The following is a 14,610-nucleotide window of genomic DNA, read 5'->3' on the forward strand; positions in this document are numbered from 1 at the left end:
TGACCCCATCCCGAGGTGGGGCCAGGGTCAGGGTCCTTGGGTGGGGCGGGGAGGATGAGGAAGGACGTCCAGGGAGCAGGTGGTCCTGGGCATGGTAAATGTCAGCAGGGCGAGCGGCAGGGTGGGCAGAGGGATGGCCGATGCCCAGCCCGGGGGTAGCCTGCCCGGCGTCTGTCCCGAGGAGAAGGTTATTTTCAGAGGCCGGCACCACTTGCCCAGAGCGAGGAGCAAGCGAGGCTCCTGTTGCAACAAACTGGCTGCCCCCTCTGAGATTTTTCAACACCATGCCGGATTGCACAGCTGCTCTGGTTTAGGACGCTGGAGTCTGATTTCTTTCAGTCCCGGCCTGATTTCTTTCCCAGCTCAACTGGCCTGGGCAGCGAGGCCCTGTGCTGGGTGTTGTGGCGAGTGAATAGAAGGCCCGGTGATGGCCTCTGGCAGAGATCGCCAGACTTACTTTTCCTCTGGGGAGTCAGGGATGGGGACAGATGCTTTTGGTGGGAGGAAGAGGAGGAGGAGGCTGGGGTGGGAAAGGAAAGGCTGGGCAGGCCCGGGCAGGGCAGGGCAGAGAGGAGAGAGCCCAGCAGATTGGCCCAGGGAGATGCTCCTTGTATTCTGGGCAGCCTTGAACCTCAAATCTGAGTTTTCAAATCAGGCTCTGGCACTGAGCCAGTCACCTGCCATGACACCAAGCAGAACAGTGACAGAACGTGATACCAGAACAGTGCTAGGCACATAGTAAGTGCTTAACAAATACCATCATTACTAGGAGAGCCCAGCTTGGGCCTGAAGGATGCAGGGGATGCCAAGGTTTGGGGCGCTGTGGGGTAGGCGGCCCTGAGGGGGCAGAGGTGGGTAGCGGAGCAGAACCAGCCTCCTCTCCCTCCTCAAATCATGGTTGATTCTATGAGGGAGACAGAAACTAGTTCCTTCCCAGGATCTCCTCAAGGAGCGTGCCTTAGTAGCAAGAGCTTGGCATTGGGAGTTAGGAGATCTGCGTTCTAATCCTGGCTTCACCTCTTGTTTGTTGGGTGACCTTGGGCAAGTCACTGAACTTTTCTCTGCCTCAGTTTCTGAACAGGTAAAATGGGCATTAAATATCCTCTCTCCCCTCAGGTACCATGCGGGACAGGCACTCTATCCAACCTGATTGTCTTGATAGTAAGCACTTAGCAAATGCCACAACTATTACTGTTTTTATTATGATGGAAAAGTGAAAGAGGGAACTTACCTCAACAGGACCCAGCCAGAGATGGAAAAAACTTGTCCTAGGCCCGGGGAGTGACCAAGGGAGTGGGTGGAGGGAGGGGAGAGAGGTCCGAGGGCTGTGGGCAAGGCTGAGTCCCAGCTCCTGCCTGACTTCCCTTGAGCAAACGGCGAAAGAGGAAGCCGAGGAGTCACCACACCCGCCTGAGGGGTTGACTCTTCTGAAGTCAAGGGTGGTCCTCGAGGGGTGGTCTGCCCTCCCAGGAGAGCCAAGCAGTGGTCAACCCTTATACGCGGGGACCTCACATAGAGCATTTGTTGTAAGTAGTAGTAACAGCCATAGCCGCAGCGGCAATCATAGCAGTAGTAGCAGCAGTGGCGGTAATATAATAATAATGATGGCATTTGTTAAGCCCTTACTATATGCCAAGCACTCTTATAAGTGCTGGGTAGATACAAGGTCATCAGGTTGTCCCACGTGGGGCTCACAGTCTTCATCCCCATTTTCCAGATGAGGGAACTGAGGCACAGAGAAGTTAAGTGACTTGCCCAGAGTCACACAACTGATAAGTGGCAGAGCCGGGATTAGAACCCATGACCTCTGACTCACCGGGCTCTTTCCACTAAGCCACGCTGCTAGGAACTGTGGTAATAGTAATAGCAGTAGCAATAGTAGTAGAACAATAGTACTAGCAGCAGTAGTAGTAATAATAATAATAATGATGACATTTGTTAAGCGCTCACTATATGCGAAGCACCATTCTAAGCGCTGGGGAGGATGCAAGGTCAGCAGACTGTCCCACAAGGGGCTCACAGTCTTCATTCCCATTTGACAGATGAGGGAACTGAGACACAGAGCAGCGAAGTGACTTGCCCAAAGTCACACAGCTACGTGGCAGAGCTGGGATTCGAACCCATGATCTCTGACTCCAAAGTCCGTGCTCTTTCCACTGAGCCACGCTGCAGTAGTAGTAATGGCAGTAGGAGTAGTAGTGGTAGTAGTAGCAGGAGTGGTAATGGTGGTAGTAGTAGTAGCAGAGTGGTAGGACAATAGTAACAGTAGCAGTAGTAGTAGTAACAATAGTAATAGTGGCAGTAGTAGTGGTAGCAGTAGTAGTAACAGTAGTAATAGTGGTAATAGTAGTAATAGTGGCAGTAGTAATAGGATGATAGCAGTAGCAGTAGTAGTAGGACAATAGTAAGAGCAGCAGTAGTAGTAGCAGTAGTAGTAGTACAACAGTAACTGCAGCCGTAATAATAATGTTGGTATTTGTTAAGCGCTTACTATGTGCGAGCACTGTTCTAAGCACTGGGGTAGGTACAGGGTAATCAGGTTGTCCCACGTGAGGCTCACAGTTAATCCCCATTTTACAGGTGAGGTGACTGAGGCACAGAGAAGTTAAGTGACTTGCCCACAGTCACACAGCTGACAAGTGGCAGAGCCGGGAGTCGAACCCATGACCTCTGACTCCGAAGCCCGGGCTCTTTCCACTGAGCCACGCTGTGGTAGTAGTAGGAGCAGTAGTAGTAGGACAAAAGTAGCAGTAGCAGTAGTAGTAGTAACAATAGTAACAGTGGCAGTAGTAGTAGCAGTAGTAGAAACAGTAGTAATAGTGGTAATAGTAGTAATAGTGGCAGTAGTAGTAGGATGATAGCAGTAGCAGTAGTAGTAGTACAATAGTAAGAGCAGCAGTAGTAGTAGCAGTAGTAGTAGTACAACAGTAACTGCAGCAGTAATAATAATGTTGGTATTTGTTAAGCGCTTACTATGTGCAGAGCACTGTTCTAAGCGCTGGGGTAGGTACAGGGTAATCAGGTTGTCCCACGTGAGGCTCACAGTTAATCCCCATTTTACAGGTGAGGTGACTGAGGCACAGAGAAGTTAAGTGACTTGCCCACAGTCACACAGCTGACAAGTGGCAGAGCCGGGAGTGGAACCCATGACCTCTGACTCCGAAGCCCGGGCTCTTTCCACTGAGCCATGCTGTGGTAGTAATAGGAGCAGTAGTAGTAGGACAATAGTAACAGTAGCAGTAGTGGTAAGAGTAATAGTAACAGTGGCAGTAGTAGTAGCAGTAGTAGTAACAGTAGTAATAGTGGTAAGTAGTAGTAACAGTAGTAATAGTGGCAGTAGTAGTAGGATGATAGCAGAAGCAGTAGTAGTAGGACAATAATAACAGCAGTAGTAGTAGCAGTAGTAGTAGTGGTAGTAGTAGTAGCAGTAGTACAATAGTAACAGCAGTAGTAGTAGAAACAATAGTAATAGTGGTAGTAGTAGGAGTAGTAGTAGGACAATAGTAAGAGTAGCAGTAGTAGTAACAATAGTAATAGTGGTAATAGTAGGAGCAGCAGTAATAGTAAGACAATAGTAACCGCAGCAGTAGTAGTAACAATAGTAATAGTGGTAATAGTAGGAGCAGCAGTAATAGTAGGACAATAGTAACAGCAGCAGTAGTAGCAACAATAGTAATAGTGGTAATAGTAGGAGTAGCAGCAATAGTAGGACAATAGTAACAGCAGCAGTAGTAGTAACAATAGTGTTAGTGGTAATAGTAGGAGCAGCAGCAATAGTAGGACAATAGTAACAGCAGCAGTAGTAGTAACAATAGTGTTAGTGGTAATAGTAGGAGCAGCAGTAATAGTAGGACAATAGTAACAGCAGCAGTAGCAGTAGTAGGAGTAGTAGTAACAGTAGTAATAGTGGTAATAGTAGTAACAGTAGTAGTAACAGTAGTAATAGTGGCAGTAGTAGTAGGACGATAGCAGTAGCAGGAGTAGTAGGACAATAGTAACAGCAGCAGTAGTAGTAGTAGTGGTAGTAGCAGTAGTACAATAGTAACCGCAGCAGTAGTAGAAACAATAGTAATAGTGGTGGTAGTAGTAGGAGCATTAGTAGTAGGACAATAGTAACAGCAGCAATAGTAGTAACAACAGTAACAGTGGTAATAGTAGGAGCAGCAGTAATAGTAGGACAATATTAGTGGTAATAGTAAGAGCAGCAGTAATAGAAGGACAATAGTAACAGAAGCAGTAGTAGTAACAATAGTAATAGTGGTAATAGTAGGAGCAGCAGTAATACGACAATAGTAACAGCAGCAGTAGTAGCAGGGGCAATAGTAGTAGTAACAGCAGCAGTAGTAGTGACACTAGTAGTAGTAGCAGGAGCAGTAGCAGTGGTAGCAGCCGTGGCAGCAGGAGTAAAGTAGCAGTAGTAGTAGGACAATAGTAATAACAGCAGGAGTAGCAGTAACAGTAACAGTAGTAGCAGTGTGGCTCAGTGGAAAGAGCCTGGGCTTGGGAGTCAGAGGTCGTGGCTTCTAATTCCCCCTCTGCCACTTGTCAGCTGTGTGACTTTGGGCAACTGACTTCACTTCTCTGGGCCTCAGTTCCCTCATCTGGAAAATGGGGGTGAAGGCTGTGAGCCCCACGTGGGACCACCTGATCAACTTGTATCCACCCCAGCGCTTAGAACAGTGCTCGGCACATAGTAAGCGCTAAACAAATACGGTCATTTTTTTTCTCTGTGCCTCAGTTCCTTCATCTGTAAAATGCGGATGAAGACTGTGAGCCCCACGAGCGACAACCTGATGACCTTGTATCTACATCAGCACTTAGAACAGTGCTTGGCACATAGTAAGCACTTAACAAATGCCATCATCATTATTATTATTAGTAGTAGTAGCAGTAGTAATAGTGGTAGTGGGCAAGGATCGTGTACGCCAACTCTGTTGATTATACTTTTTAAGCACTTTAGTCCAGTATTCTGCACACAATAAGCACTCAGTAAATACCATTGCTTCACTGGTTGATTATTTTTTGAGCACCTACAGCGTGCAGAGCACAATCTCTCTCTCTCTGTAGACTTTGAGCTCCCCTGGTCAAGGATCGTGTCTTCCAACTTGATTGTAGTGTGCTCTCCCAAACACTTAATCCGGTGCTCTGCACACAGTAAGCACTCAGTGAATACTACTGATTGATTAGTTGGTTGCATTAAGTGCTGGGGAAGAATGCACAGGTGAGAATTAGCATTAGAATTATGAAAGAGACTGGCAATTGGCAGGTGAGGGAAAATCAAGCCATAAAAACCATCAAACCATGTAAAAGGTAAGGGCTATGCAGTTTACAAAAGGGGTACTCTTGGTAGGATAATTGATCAATGATACGATACTTACTGAGTGCTTATTTGTGCCGAACACTGTAGTAAGCACTTGGGAGAGTACAATCCAACAGAGAGGGCAAACACGTTCACCCACAAGCTTACAGTCTAGAGGATAAAATCCCAGAAACCCCACAGGGATACAGCCATCACCCCAAATTTCTCTGGCCACACCATTCACACAATGGCCTGTACTGAAGGCCCACTGCCATGACCCTGCACTTGGTATTCATAATAATGATAATGAACAATAATAATAATATTATAAGAATTATGGTATCTGTTTAAGTGCTTACTGTGTGGGGAGTGGGCTTTGGAAAGAGATGGGTCTGGTTCATTTCAGCACCGTCCAGAAGATGAACAAACTAAAAGTGCCTTGTGGGAAAGGAGGGTATCTATCAACCCTGTTGTTTTGTACTTTCCCAAGCATTTAATATAGCACTCTGCACCCCATAAGCACAGAGAATGTGTCTACCATCTCTGTTGTATTGTACTCTCCCAAGCGGTTAGTATAGTCCTCTGCACACAGTAAGTGTTGAGTAAATAACACTGATTGAATCATCAGGGGCGGGGGCAGGCACAGGGGCAGGTAACCAGGGGTCAGGAGCCAGAGGGACAGAAGGGGAGACCCTGCAGAACAGGCTGGGTGGTGGTCTCCATCTAGGCCTCAGTTCTCAGAGCCAGAGGAGTTGGTCAGGACCCTCGCACTCCCCCAGTCCCCGTCACAGCCCAGCCCGGCGCCAGGCCAGGAGGGGATTTCCCCAGTCCAGAGCAAGCGGCTCGGCTTCTTGTAACCAGAAACACATGACGCTGATGCCAATGACTTACTGTCACTGCAATTAAGGCAGGTGGTAACCGACCCGGCATCCCATGATTCAGGCTGTCCCTCCAGCCCTGGAGCTGATCGCTGTGGTGGGCGGCGCTGGCAAGGTCATCACTCGGGCCAGGCTGGAGAACACCGGAAGCTTCCGCCAGCTGCCTCTCGTCCCCTCCTCACCCATGCCGGCCCCAGGCCGCCACCCCTCCGCCATCTGGGGCCCTCTCGGCTCACAGGGAGCGGACAGGAAGTCCTCAGAGGAAGGATGGGCAAAGGGAGCCAAATAATACAGAAAGAGAGATTGGTCCCATTGTGCCCCCACAGCTAAGCTCAACATCCCAGGGCCCGAACAGCCCACGTTGCTGGGGTCTCTGCCCACAGCCCACCCAGCTTCCTGCCTCTCCTCCCTTTTTTAATGGTGTTTAAGTGCTAACTATGTGTTCAAAACTGTTGTAAGCACTGAGGTAGGTACAAGTTAATTAGGTCAGTCACGGAGCCTGGCCACAAGGGGCTCTCAGGGTCAGCAGGTAGCTCCATTTTACAGTCGAGGAAACTGAGATGCAGAATAGTGAAGTGACTTGCCCAGCGTCACTCAGCAGAAAAATGGCAGAGCTGGCATTAGAACCCAGATTCTTCTGACTCCCAGACCCGTGCGATATCCGCAAGGCCACGCTCCTTATCTCCTAGAAGGGGTCCTTTGAATGGGTGTCTTTTCTTGTTGGAGTTCCAAGACCTCCCCGCAGGTCCTCCCTGCACCCCAAGCTGCCCACATTTTAAGCATTTTGATCAATTTCTATATCAGCAGCCAGATCCCACTGCCTGGCTCAGCCTGGGCTGGCGCAGGGCCAGGAAGGGGATTTGTTTATTCGCTCTGCATTTGTTTTCATTTTTGCCTCCACATGACCTACATTCTGGGAGTCACGTTACTTTCCCCAGCTGTTTGGAAATTCCAAACTGCAACCCCAGTGACCAAGACTTCTCTTCCTCCCTGTGGCCACCAGCCCCAGCCCGAGCCCCAGTCCTAACCCAGCCCAGCCCCAGAAGTAGCGTGGCCTGATGGATAGAACGTGGGTCTGGGAGTGAGAAGGACCTGGGTTCTAATCCTGATCTGCCACTTCTCTCCTGTGTGACCCTCCCTTTCATCTTTTCCCACTCCCTTCTGTGCCACCCTCACTTAGTTCTTCCCCTCTCTCAGCCCCACAGCATTTATGTACATATCTGTAATTTATTTATATTAATGTCTGTTTCCCTCACTTTAGACTGTAAAATCATTGTGGATAGGGAATGTGTCTGTTTCTGTTGAATGGTACCCTCCCAACTGCTTAGTACAATGCTCCACACTCAGTAAGTGCTCAATAAATATGAATGAATGAATGAATGAATGAATGAATGACTTTGGGCTAATCACTTTACTTCTCCATGCTTCAGTTCTCTTATCTGTAAAATCGGAATTAAGAATGTGATCCCCATGTGGAAAAGGGACTATGTCCAACTGATTTGATTGTATCTACCCCAGGGCTTATTACAGCGCCTGGCACAGAGTAAGCGATGAACAAATTCCACAATTATTATTGTTATTAACAATAATGATGATTATTAATACAACCTAATAATATAACAGACATATTTCTGACACTCTCCATCTCCAGGAGTCACCGTGGGCACAGCCTGAGCCAGCACACCGGCCGTTTTCTTGATGTGGTGGGACTGTCCTTGGGGGAGGCTTTTGAGGAACAGAGAGACGTTTGCTGAGCGATGTTTTAAGAAGATGATCCAGGCAGCAGCAGCAGCAGTGTGGAGTAGGGACTGAAAAGAAGAGAGACTGGAAGCAGGGAGAGGGGTGAAGAAGCTGATGCAGACATCTAACTGTGCTATGACAAGCGTTCAAACCAGGTGGAGGCCGCTTGGGTGGCGAGCAGGGGCAGGCCCAGGAAATGTTCCAGAGGATGGACTGGTAGGACTTAGCAGTTGATTGGATGGATGGGGTGAATGATGGTGAGGAGTCAGAGAGTGACACCAAGTTCACTGGTGTCTCGAAACGAGCCCTCTCCATATGAGAGTCAAAAAGCGACAACGAGACCGAGGATGTCTCAAAATAAATCCTCTTCAAATGAGCTGGCGGCGGAAGTGGAGGGGAGAGGCAGGCATTCTCGAATACTTCTGAAACTCATTGGGTCCTGAGGGGTGCCGGACCTTGGTTCCAGGTTCTGTCATTTAAGTTCTTTACCCTTCCTCCTTGAGGCTTCCCCAGGCTCTGGGACAGCTCTATTCCCCTCCTCCTATATCTAGCATCTTTTTTTCTTAATAGTATTTGATAAGGGCGTTCTATGTGATAGGCACTGTACTAAGCTCTAGGGTAGATACAAGCTAATCAGGTTGGACAAAGTCCCTCTCCCACATGGAACTCACAGTTTTAGTCTCCATTTTATAGATGAGGTAATTGAGGTCCAGAGAAGTGACTTGACCAGGTCACACCGCAGATAAGCGGAGGAAGCCAGTTCCTCTGACTCTGCTATTTCCACGAGGCCATGCTGTTATTCAGCACTGGCCACAACTCACTGACTGGAAAAGCGGTGGAATCATTCTGAAAGAAAGCCTCTCCAATCAATCGATTTATCAGTGGCCTTTATTGAACACTTACCGTGTGAGAGCTCTGTGCTAAGCACTTGGGAGAACTCCGCCCTTGTCAGCTGTGTGATTTGGGGCAAGTCACTTAACTTCTCTGTGCCTAGTTACCCCATCTGTAATATGGGGATTAAGACTGTGAAAACCCATGTGGGACAACCTGATTACCTTGTATCTACCCCAGTGCTTAGAACAGTGCTTGGCACATAGTAAGCGCTTAACAAATACCATCAATATGACAATGCAACAGAGGTGGTAGATATGTTCCCTGCCCACAAGAAGAGGGAGCATGGCCTAGTGCCTAGAGCATGGGCCTCGGAGTCTGAAGCATGTCAGACAGTCAGTCAGTTGTATTTACTGAGTGCTTACCTTGTACAGAGCACTGCAATAAGCGATTGGGTGAGTACAGTATAACAGTAGAACAGACACATTCCCTGATCACAATGAGCTTACAGTCTAGAGGGACCCGGGACCCAGAACGACCTGCGTTCCAGTCCCGGTTCCTCCACTTGTCTGCTGTGTGACCTTGGGCAAATCACTTCATTTCTCCGTGCCCCAGTTCCCTCATCTGTACAATGGGAATTAAGATTGTGAGCCTCGTGTGGGACAGGGACTTTGCCCAGCCTGATTAACTTGTTTCTATCCAGTACTTTAATCAGTGCTTCGCACATAGTAAGTGCTTAACAAATACCAATAAAAAAACAGCTGGTTACAATCTAGAGAATCAGTACAATCAGAAGACACAATACCTGCTCTCAAAGACCTTATAGGCATTCCAACCTTCTCAGGTCAAAGGGACCACCCTGAAAGGGATGTTTGCTGGCACTGTGGTAACTCATCCCAGTGCCTACTAGTTTTTAAGACTGAACATCCCTCCTGGGGTGTGCCCCAAATCTCCAGTTTGCCAGGCTTGATTTGCACTAGGTGAGTCCAACAGAAGGGGGTGATGATACAGTACGTCTACCAGTGCTGTTGTATTGTCCTCTCCCAAGCACTTAGCACAGTGCTCTACGCATAATGAGCACTCAATAAATACCACTGATCGATGGGAAGCTATGGCTCTCACAGTAATATTTGGATGTTTCTACCTCCCAGAAGCAGAGATAGAACCCAACTATGCAGAACCCCAGGCTCCCAGGGCCCTGCATACCCACAATCAATTTCCAAGAGTGATGGTCACAGGACATCTGCCTCCACCCTACTGGGAAAGGTTAGGACTTGGGCTGGGGTCAGGATGTTCATGGGCAGAACAAGAGGAAATGAAAAGAATGAAGTTTAGGGGATTTAGGGCAGATACCAGGAAGAAATTTCTGACTGTAGAGCTCATAAGACACTGACACAAAGTACAGGACTTCTGTGAAATAAGTCTGGGAAGACAGGAGGGGGTTAAGGGTCCTCCTGTGTGGGATCTCCTCTGGACTTTAAGTTCCTCGTGGGCAGGGAACGTTACTACCCACTCTGTTGTAATAATTGTGGTATTTGTTAAATGCTTACTCTGTGCTAAGCACTGTTCTAAATTCTGGGGTAGATATAAGATAATTGACAGCTGCCAATCAATGCCCACCGCTACCAACTTCAACTGAGCTGAGTGACTATGGGCGGGGGTGAACAGCAGAGAGTAGACAGTGGAGAGCAGCAATACCAAAGGGTGATGAGTAATAGTAATAATGGTAACTGTGGTATCTGTTGAGTGTTTACTATCTGCTGAGCACTGTACTAAGCTCTGGGGTAGACACAAGATTATCAGGTCCCACGTGGGGTTCATGATCTAAGTAGGAGGGAGAACACGTATTAAATCCCATTTTGCGAAGGAGGGAATTGAAGCACAGAGAATTTAGGGCTCAATAAATACCATGGGTTAATTAATTGATTAAATGACTTGCCCAAAGTCATACAGCAGGTAAGTGACAGAGCCGGGATTAAATCCTCTGACTCCCAGACTTGTGCTCTTCCCACTAGACCACACTGTTTCCCTGTCTCTCTAGACTGTAAGCTCCTTGTGAGCAGGGAATGTGATCACCACTCTGTTGTATTGTTTTCTGCCAACTGCTTAGTAAGGCATTCTCCATATAATAAGCACTCAGTAAATAGCTCCAATTGACTGAATGATTTAATAAGGTCCTGCTGGATTCCAGTCCTTCTGAATGAGCTGGAGTTAACTCATCAGCATCAACCTTTTCTAAACAAAGTGGTTTTCTCAGTTTAACAACTCCTCTGATTGTCTGCTCAGGGGTCTCAGCTGGACCTTGACAATCTGATATAAGCTGTGGGCAAATCTTCCTCCGAGACCCATTCACTGCCTACTGCTTAATCTCAGTCCCGGTTGAGGGGGTTTGGGGAAGGGATTTTCTCTAGACTGTAAGCTTGTTGAGGTCAGGGCATTTGTCTGTTACATTGTACCCTCTCAAGGGTTTAGTACGGTGCTCTGCACACAGTAAGCACTCAATAAATACAATTGACTCACCGAATGACGTGGCGTAATACTTGTCAGGAACACGAATGCTATCGAGCCGTGTGGTAGGGCATCAATCTAGGAAGGTTGTCTCTTGGGGTGGTTGTAAAATGGGTTGTCGTAATGTGGTTAAATCAATCAATCCATTAATCATTATATTTATTGAGCACTTACTGTGTGCAGAGCACGGTGCTGGGTGCGTGGGATAATACAGTATCATGGAGTTGTAGTCACATATTTGGACACAAGGATTTACAATCTTTTAGAGGAGTTTGGCACAACCTTTTTGTGTAATCTCATTGGCCACTTCAGCCACATGCGTGCGCCCACATACATACACACACAAACACACACACACACTCTCTTTCTCATAGGTGACCTTCACCCGCAGTGGTGTCTTCTTCCAATACAAAGGACAATTGTATATCACGGGATGATGGCAACCTGGGGTAAAATACCTAGCAATACCGACTGTAACCCTGTCTTGTATGTATCCTGGTATGGTTGTAACCAGGGGTAAAGTATCCAGCAATATCGACTGTAATCCTGGGTTGTATGGATCTTGAGATGGTTGTAACTAGGGGTAAAATATCTGGCTATATTGACTGCAGCCCTGGGTTGTATGAATCATGGCAATAACTTGAGAAATGTGTTGTACAGTGAGTGATCTATACCCTGCGGGTACCTAATGAAAATGGTTTTTGATGTCGAAAAACAGAAACCTCAAACTCCCCCCAGAGTTCCCAGAGGAAAGACATAGTCCTCTGGAAGCCCTACCTCCTCTCCCGACCCCGCAATGACCTTTGCCTTCAGTTCCCAGGCAGCCAGAGCTGGTGGAGGCTGGGACCGGAGACTCCTCCCTCCCCCTCTCCTGTCCCCACTCTAACTCGAGTCAGGCGTGGCCCACCGAGAAGGAAACTGATGAATAAGAGAGAGGGGGATGCGGAAGCATGTATCTTCGGAGGCCCGGCCTCTGATGGGTCGTCTTTCCGTAACTATGGTGACACGACTTCTCCTTTCCCCTTCTCAGCGCCTGGATTTCAAGAAGTCAGGGTGCAGGCCTCTGACCCACCCCCTCCCAGCCGGGCAGAAGTTGCGACAGCCCCGGGCCCCTGGGCGTCCACGTAACCCTTGGGCCCCTGGCCTCAGCCTCCGGGCATGGGAGAGCAGCACATGGCCGCTCCCTCGGTTCTGACAGCCAATGACTCCCCTGTTGTGCAAGATGTGGCAGCCCCAGGGCAATTCCCCTCCCCCCACCCCGACACCCCCGGGGGCAGAGATCCTGGGGTTCAGGCCAGAGGTCACTGGCCACCGTTCCAGTCAGCAAGAGGATTTTGGGTCTGAATCTTCCCCAGACAGTTCCTTCTACTTCACCTCCGCTTCCCCAAATAGCATCCGATGTTGGGCAACGTCTTCCCGGAGGCAGGGAGAACTGGGAGAAAGCATCCATGATCATTTGGGCCACCACTTTGTTTTTCCGAAACATCCAGAGATTCAGTTCCAGACCTCCTGAGATCGCTTTGGGAGGAGCAGTTTTGAAGACTATCAATCCGTGGGATTTACTAAACACTGACTGGGTGTGCGGAGCACGGTACTAAATGCTCGGGAGAATACAATCGAGTATAATAAATACCACTGATTGATTAAAAATGTCTGTCCTTGTAAGCAAGTTGTGGGCAGGGAATGTGTCTCTTTATTGTTGTATTGTACTCTCCCAAGCTCTCAGTACAGAGTTTTGCACACATTAAGCACTTAATAAATATGAATGAATGAATGAATGAATGAATGAATGAATGAATGTAGACACGATCCCTGACCTCAGGAAGCACATTTGAACAATAGATTTCTGAGGAGAGCAACAGAATGAACGAAGAGATGGAAAATGGGAGTAGAAGAGGATGGGTAAAAGCGTTGGGGTTGGGAAGCATCGTGGCCTAGTGGAAAGAGCAGAGCTTAGTGCAGTGCTTAGCGCAGAATAAGTGCTCAACAAATACCACAGTTATTACATTACTGTTATTTGCTTCACCTGGAGAAAAAGAGTTGGAGAGAAGATTTAGAAAGCATTTTCCAGTCTGTAAGGGGCTTTTAAAAGGAGAGAGCTGATCGGGATCTTTTTCATTCATTCAATCTTATTTATTGAGCTCTTACTGTGTGCAGAGCGCTGGACTAAGGGGGCCAGTCAAGCAATCATCGGTCCATTAATCATATTTATTGAGTGCTTACTGTATGCAGAGCACTCAATAAATACGGTTAATTGTTTGATGATTGATGATTACAGAACATTCTAGTAAATGCTTGGGAAAATAAGAGAATATAACAAGATAATATATTATGCATAATTATATGATAATATTATAGAATAATACTATCATATAATATAAGAATATAATGTACAAGATACGCCAGAATCAGTAGACACATTCCTTGCCTAGAACGAAGAGGAACTGTGTGGGCTAGTGGATAGAGCGTGGGCCTGGGAGCTAGAAAGACCTGAGTTCTAATTCTGCCCCCACCACTTGTCTGCTGTGTGACATTGTGCAAGTCACTTTGCTTCTCTGTGCTTCAGTTACCTCTTCTGTAAAATGGGGGTTAAGACTGTGAGCCCAACCGTGGGGTATGAACTGTGTCCAACCTGATTACTTTGTATCTACTCCAGTGCTTAAAACAGTGCTTAGAACTTAGTGCCTGGCACCTAGTAAGCTCTTGACAAATATAACTTATTTTTTTAAAAAACCCAAAAATCCGAGCTTCCAAAAGCAACAAGGATCACCTTGGTTTAGTGGAAAGAGTCTGGGGCTGGGAGTCAGAGGCTTTGGGTTCCAATCCCAGCTCCTCTACTTGCCTGCTGTGTGACCTCGGTAAAGTCGCTTCCTTTTTCTTTGCCTCAGTTTCCCATCCATAAAATGAGGATTCAATCCCTGTTCTTCCCTGTACGTAGACTGTGATCCCCATTTGGGACAGGGACTGTGTCCAACCTGATTAAATTTTATATAATCCCAGAGTTTAGATCATAGTAAATGCTTAACAATGATAATAATAATAATAATAAAACAACTAGAGTTTCATTACAGCAGGAGAGAGAGACCCATCAGATATAAGGAAGAGTTCTGGGAGAGTCACTTTGCAGAATCTCCATTTCTGGGGAACTCTGAAGTATATCAGATGATCCTCCATCCCAGATGGTTCGGGCGTTATCCTAGAGGCAGGGTACTGGACCAGTGACCTCTGAAGGCCCCTTCTCCGATTCTCTAATCGAGCTGTGGCCTCGGGCTGAATAGGTGGGGAAGGTGAGGGGCACCTCTTTTGTTCAGGTGTTCTTAATATTTTTTACCAAGCGCTTACTTTGCCAAAGCA

Source organism: Ornithorhynchus anatinus, chromosome 8 (assembly GCF_004115215.2).
Source record: "Ornithorhynchus anatinus isolate Pmale09 chromosome 8, mOrnAna1.pri.v4, whole genome shotgun sequence".
In the NCBI taxonomy this organism is placed as follows: domain Eukaryota; kingdom Metazoa; phylum Chordata; class Mammalia; order Monotremata; family Ornithorhynchidae; genus Ornithorhynchus; species Ornithorhynchus anatinus.